The sequence below is a fragment of the Pollachius pollachius genome (assembly GCF_949987615.1).
Source record: "Pollachius pollachius genome assembly, chromosome: 7".
Lineage (NCBI taxonomy): Eukaryota > Metazoa > Chordata > Actinopteri > Gadiformes > Gadidae > Pollachius > Pollachius pollachius.
Window position 1 is genome coordinate 4,164,089 of NC_136940.1, and position 7,500 is coordinate 4,171,588.

Below are 7,500 nucleotides of genomic sequence, written 5' to 3' on the forward strand. Positions count from 1 at the left end.
ACACACATGTGTACATGCCATTGTTTAACTCTTGCAGGTGTACCGTTGGCATATAACCAGCCAGCAATGCCTCGCTGAGCTCCCCGGCAGATTTTCAGTTCATCAAAGGGTCATATCTTCTCTGCCCAAACTCGTATTCATTACAAAGTGTCCACAGCGGTGGCGCCGCTTAATCCAAGGTCTTACACTGCCCCCTAGTGGGGCAAACGCCTTACTGTAGCATGTGGCATGCACCCCTGCCCTCTCCAGCGCAGCAGATCAATCAGCTATTTTCGATCCTGTACCCCCAGTGTCAATCAGAGTTCAGCGTGTCTGAGTTCACCACTAAGCTTACTTTATTCTGTCCGGAAAGCTTAGGCAAATGTATTTATAATCATAAAGATGAGTGCCATTTAGTCCCTTGGAGCATGTCTACAACAACAGGCTCTGTACATACATCCTAGTCCAGTGCATCAAGGTTAATGAAGGATATACTTGGATCTTGGACTGAATTAAGAAACAATAGCCCCAGTCTGGACTCAACAGACAGAGAGGCGTTTTGTACATGCGAACCGCGTACAAACGCCTGTGTTGTATTGGTAATGCGGTGGATGTGGTGTTAAATATGGATGTGGTGGGTATAGGGAACAGAGATGGATGCTTTTGTAACCACATTAGCCAACGTTGATAGTTGGGGGGTCAAGCGAGGTAGGGGTCAAGTGAGGGGAAACGGCTCCCACAGTACTGCCTTATTATCTGTATGTAGTTTTTATCGTAGTGTTGGACCACACACCTGTTGTTGCCCTCTCAACTCTTTGTCTTCAAGTCTCAACAAATGGGGTTTCCTGCTGTATTGTCTTTTTGACAAACACAATTACTCAATAATGGCTCACAACGTGAATCGTCAATAATACATTGAGCGTGATTGATCAAACATGTGCATCAACATATATAATCACATATTTTAAAGTTTGTCAAATGCAGTAGAAAGATTGTACATTTCTGGGGGGATTTTGATGGCTTAATTAGAACATTCATATGTCTAAAGAATGCAAGCACATTTAAGAAAATGTGTGGGATTTTGATAATTATTTATTAATGAAGTATAATTACTGAATATTTAATATTTAATAACATTTATTTATCATTAATATAATAAAAAGCATTGTCATTATTTATTATTATTAATAATATCCTTATTATTACGTGGTTATGTACAATAAATGTATATTTAAGGAATAGTAATGTTAATATTAATAATAATAATAGTAATATTATTATTGTAACTTTAATTAACAACAATTACTCATATTAACAATACAAATAATAATACAAAATGAACAATAATATAAAAGTATTATTAGTACATTAGTACTAATAATACACCTACTATTATCAATAGTACTACAAATGTGACCATAAATAATAATAGCATTATCTGAAAAACAAATCTACAAATATTAAAATATATTTGTATGGTTTATTACATTGTAATGAATAGTATATTTTATGTAATTAATTGTGAATAAAAAAAAAACAAATTCATGCTTGACGTGACATTTAAATGCAGCTCAAAAAGAATAATAATTATAATCAGTTTTAATTATCACGTTATTAATTGTGTATATACAGTAAAATATTGTTTGAAGATAACACAAACTAATATATTCATGAAATCAATAACAAAATTAAACAATAATGTTGTATTAATGTAAATATTTCAAAATAAATGCTGTAACACCCAGCATAGATTTCTTGAGCAATATTTAGTCAATATAAAATAATGATAAATGGTTGTATATTTGTAGACATAATATGATATACCTAGGAAAGTCAATAAAACATTAGACTCGATAACATTTATAATATATAGTTCTCAAACTCCAAAGGTTTGCCCCTTGTATTCCCAAACGACATAATATTTTGGCCTGACCTCTGGATGACACACAATCCTCAGGGTTATTTTGGCTTCGTAGTAAATTGTTTCCGACAAACAAGATTGAGATTCTCTCTCTCTCTCTCTCTCTCTCTCTCTCTCTCTCTCCCTCTCGCTCTCTCTCTCTCTCTCTCTCTCTCTCTCTCTCTCTCTCTCTCTCTCTCTCCCTCTCGCTCTCTCTTTCTCTCTCCCTCTCTCTCTCTCTCTCTCTCTCTGGCCGGTCGCTGATCCAGCTTCTCCCCATTACTTCTGCTCTATAGCACAGGGAAATGTCCACGCCATGTTTGTCAGTGTTGATCAATGTTGTTCCTTCCACTCATGGCACTCACACACACAAACACACACACACACACACACACACGCGCGCACACGCACAACGCACACACACACACACACACACACACACACAAACACACACACACACACACTCAGGCCCACCAGCGACATGTAGTTGTGGGATGTAGGGGGAGGGATGTACTGAGCATGCTCAGTACATGAAAAAGTCATGGGGCTTGGAGGAAGGGAAATCAGCTGTAAAGTGGGCCAAACGGCCTCTCGTACGGCATGTGCAGAACGTAGCCACCGCTCCGCTCCAGGGAGTGCGCTGATCGTTCCGTAATGAGCCTCAATCCTTTGTTTAGCCCACACACACCCCCAGATAGGGTGGGTATTAAATAGGTCTCTCAGGGGGGCCGTGTACCTCCACTACGGGGCTCCTCAAACCCCATGCAGGAAGGCCCCTGGATCCAGGCCAGGCCCCTTGTAATACGGGCACACCCCCTTCTCCATCTCATTTTTTTATTCTTACACATGTGAGCCTATCGTCGACGTGGTGTGAGTCCCCCAGCTGTGTCCCCCTCGCCCTTTGCTCAAAGGTCTGTCAGGACGGATTTGTACCTTTCGCTTTTTCCCGCCGACGAATTGACAGCAGTCAAACCGAGTGTCAGTCCTGGGCCGGCGGCCGGCGCTATTAGGGGGGGGGGGGGGGGGAAACTGCGAAAGAAAGAACTCGAAAGTCGCTGAATGTGTGGGCACCCACTCAAATGTCGGCTCGGTCGCAGACCGCAACACGGCGCCGGAGGGGGTTGACGGTAGTGGTCGTATGTCCCGCCTGCCCCCCTCATTCTTCGTCGCCCTTCCTCCCCCTTCCTCCTCCTCCTCCTCCTCCTCCTCCTCCTCCTCCTCCTCCTCCTCCTCTCCATCTGGGCCACTGCGGAGCCAGAGGCAGCAGGTTGGGTGAAGATCAACAAGTCTAGCGGGAGCGGCGCAGGTCAGCGGGAGGTCATGCAGACTCCATCGCGTTCTGCAGGGACTCCAGATTTTCCTTCACCTCCCCCCCCAACCCCCCTCAGCTGATGCACACACATATACACACAGAAACACACGCATGCAGAAGCACACGCACACACACACACTCGCACACCCACGCACACATAAAAACACGCGCATGCAGAAGCACACGCACACAGTCAAGCACACGAACACACACACGTAGAAACACAGGCATGCAGATGCACATGCACACTCACACTCGTACACACGCACACACACAAACACATAGAAACACAAGCGCGCAGAAGGATACGCACACACACAGACAGACTCGCGCACACACACTCAAACCCCCTCGCACACACACACACGGTGGCAACCAAGCGACCAATTACAGGAAAGGGGAGAGGGGGAGGGAGGGAAGCTAGGGGATATTGTAGCAGCTATAGGGACCCACTTCCAACCCGATGGTTGTGGGTTCCATCCCCAGTGTCTCGAGCCAAACCGGCTGCTAAATAATATCTGACCCAAACACTTTGAAATGAAGTGAATTCACTTTGAAATAAAGTGAATTCACTTTGAAATAAAGTGAATTCGCTTTAGCGTCGTGTGAATAGAAAACGTCTGCTAGAATGAGTCCACGTGTAAATAGTAGGAGGGGGCATTGAGGCATAGGGCTTCATGCTTCTAACCCATATGTATACATATATACTGCACACATGAGTCACGTAACCTCCACCTCGGCCCAGCCGGCTCACTGATTCGAAGCGGCCCATAGAATGTGACTGGTAGCGCTGTTGGGCATTCTGAAGGCATCTGCAGACATCAGTGAGGGCCCAGCAGTAGGGTGGCGACAGGGAAACCACAATGGATCAGGGAGCGTTTATGAACGCAAAAAACTGTACTGCACACTTTGGTCACTAGAGTCACCAGAGACTGTGGTATCTTCTTGGCACGAGAGACTTTTGTATAATGTTCAATAATGTATGCTCAGTTAGAGAGAATATGCTGTCAATAATGTCAACAAACACACGTTGAAGCATTTTTACTTATATATTTTCACTACTCTTACTGTGTGTAAATGTATGTAAATATATTAGTATATATATATTCTTATTGCAGTCCTACTTTCTGCTGTGACAAGCTAGTTTCCCGTCTGGGATTGATAGAGTCCATCTTATCTTCAGCATCTTTAACAAATCACACGGCCCTATGAAGAATTTCCTCTCTCTGCGTATTAGAGTAATGCCTGGTGCTCTACGCCTACAGCCTTGTTATCGTAGCGGATCAATGACATCGTCCTTGAGTCTGATTTAAAAAGGGGAAATATACTTTGGGATGGATCTTTAACTAAAATAAAGCTATATATATATATATATATATATATTATATATAAGTAACAGAAAGTAAAAAAAATTACTTATTCTACACTTTTAATGGCCAAATTGTTATCACAATTTAACTTTATAATTATTTTTTAAATATACAGCAATGTGTTTTGTGTATAACAGAATTATAATACACAAGTATTATAATACAAAATTTCCAGATTGGGTTGATAAAGGAAAAGATTATTTTTGAAATTATTTTAGTATTTTAGTACAGTACAGGATAGAAAACTAAACAGCTTTCTTCCCTTTTGAAAAGGATTACAAAGTATAGTACTTATTCAATAAGAAACTATACCATTTTATAAAAAAGATATAACGTAAAATATAATGCAAATGCATTCATGATAATTAAATAAGGGTATATACAATATCTTGAATATAATAAATATTTAATACAAATTATATCAGATTTTGTTATATTTATTTACCAGTTAAAAAAAATATATAAAATATTGCTGATAATGGGATTTAACATGCTTAATGTGTTAAACTTTAATAATTTATTGTAATCATAGAATGTAGAATTTCAACTAACAATCAAACAATTATTTATTTAGCTGTTTGACACATGATAGACATGAATTCCTACTGCTTTCCTTCAAAGCAGTAGGAAAAAAAGCAGTATACTATATTTTTAATTCATAACATTTCAAAACAATGATTTAAGAGATAAACAAAATCACAATTTGATCTTCATTCTGAACTCTGAACTCAAGTGTATTATTCATTGGAGTCTGAAGATGAAGTGTTTTAAGACGGTGAAGGTTCCTTCAGTCGATAGCCTTTCTGACACAGAGTTCACCATCAAATATTTACAGAAAGACTTTTCTTACACAGCCAAAGGGTATCAAGGATATCACGAGGCCATGCACTTAACCAGCGTGGCTCCGCCACCGACCGCATAAAGCAGCTCTACACACCTCAGCACACAGTACTAAGCTTTCCACTTCAGGACACACTCTTGGCATTGTACCAGGTATTACTTTTTTTTTTTTTTTCTATGATGTGAACTAGTTTTACAGGAAAGACAAAACAAGGGCATAACCTACAGTCCCTCAAACAATGTGGATTTCCCATGATAGAAAGTAGAAACGTTTATTGTATCTAAACAGGAAATTGTTTTCAATGGTGCTTGAAATATTTGTGTGATATTTTTTGAAAAACTGCATTTTTGTCCTTTTTATTGGTGGCAAGATAATTTGTATTTTTAAAAAAGATATATGTTCTAAAAGATTATATCAATATTCTTTAGTATATACGCTTAACAAAATCTATAATGTTTCTATATTAACCATTATTCCTTACAGAAAGAACCTTTGGGTTATCATACAGTTTGTAATTGATTAATAATGAAAGGTAAGACTGCAAAAGATAAATGTTGTTTTAGTATACAGTAATGTAACGTAATCTAGTTATAATATAGTCATAATAAGACAAGACCACAATTAAATGGCTTGTGAGTATGTTTTTACTACGATACCTATTTAATTTTATAACTTACAACGTTTTATATGAACATACACTGTGTGCACTTAATAAATCAAACACAAAAAGCAAAATCCCTATTGGGTCCTTTCAAGCAGAAATCCAAACTACCCACCACTGTTTTGCTACAGCTGCTTTCCCCATGTATTTGTTAAAAAGCCATATTTAACAATTTCCGCTTCAACGCTTGCGCCAAAGCAATTCGATTTTCCTTGACATGTTCCTGAAAGGAGTTCTTCAAACCTGTGACACCTACTTAACCCAGACTACCCATAACTTTCCTATGCGTAAAGAAACCCAGTGCTGGCACTGCAGGTTCCTGTGTGCTTAATAGACTGGCAGCCGTAATGTAGAGGAGCGTTCACAAGGGCTCACAAGCGTACCGAAGTGTTGTGATGGCTTCACAGAGGGGGCTGCTTCTGCTAATGAGTGTGCTGCAGCTGTGTGTACATAACACTGTTTCTCATACACACGCACACGCACGCCTACCCTCATACACAGCCACACACACACACACACACACACACATGCACTTACGCACATCAATACCAATGGTTGTCAAATACAAGGGGAAGAGGAGAAGGTCAGGGTTGTTGGGAGCAGTTTAACATCCTTTGGCGACCCATTTTCCCCAACAAGTCGTTATCGTTATCAAGGCCACATGTACAATGTGCAAATGTTCCCATCGCGCCGTCCATTTCAGACGTATAGCTTTTGTTTATTATATCTAGGAAGTTAGTGTTAGTGATATTATCATTCCCTGAGTACTTAGGACAAAACTGGAAGGAGAAAAAAGTCAATGGGTATAACATAGCATCAGTTAAAAACCTCTGCATATTCTGGATGGACTTAACTGACGTATTTCTCATAGATGTGGCCAGCGGTGGTCTTCACCGTGATGTGACGCATCTCTAGCCATCCCTCCATGGTATGTCGCTGTCTTAAATGTCAGTGCACGACCTCTGATGTATAATTAATAGAATGACACACCACAAAGACAAGGGGCCAGGGAGTAGGCCAAATACCTATGCGTTCCCTCAGAAAAAGAGATGGATGAGAAAATATGGGCCGGATTATAAAATCCAAGGGCGGATCTTGGCCCTTAGCCGTACGTGGATTGGTACGAGGCAACACACTTTTTTAAATCTTTCGGTTATAATTGGAAAGAGGTTACCCCAAGTCCATGAAGGGGCGGGGCTTGGTTCAGCGGTGGTGGAGCGTCGGTGTTGGCTGAGCTCCCGGTGCCCCCACATGTTGTTCAGCCAATAAAAAGGCCACCTCAAGCTTCACACAAAGACCAACTTCAGCGGGACAGGAATCGGCATGACAGTGTTTACACGGGGGGGGGGGGGGGGGGGGGGGGGGGGGGGCTTACGAATGTCGGCCGAGACACTCTCTGTGTGAAAAAGGGGAGAAAGAAGACAATGTAAAAGCAGT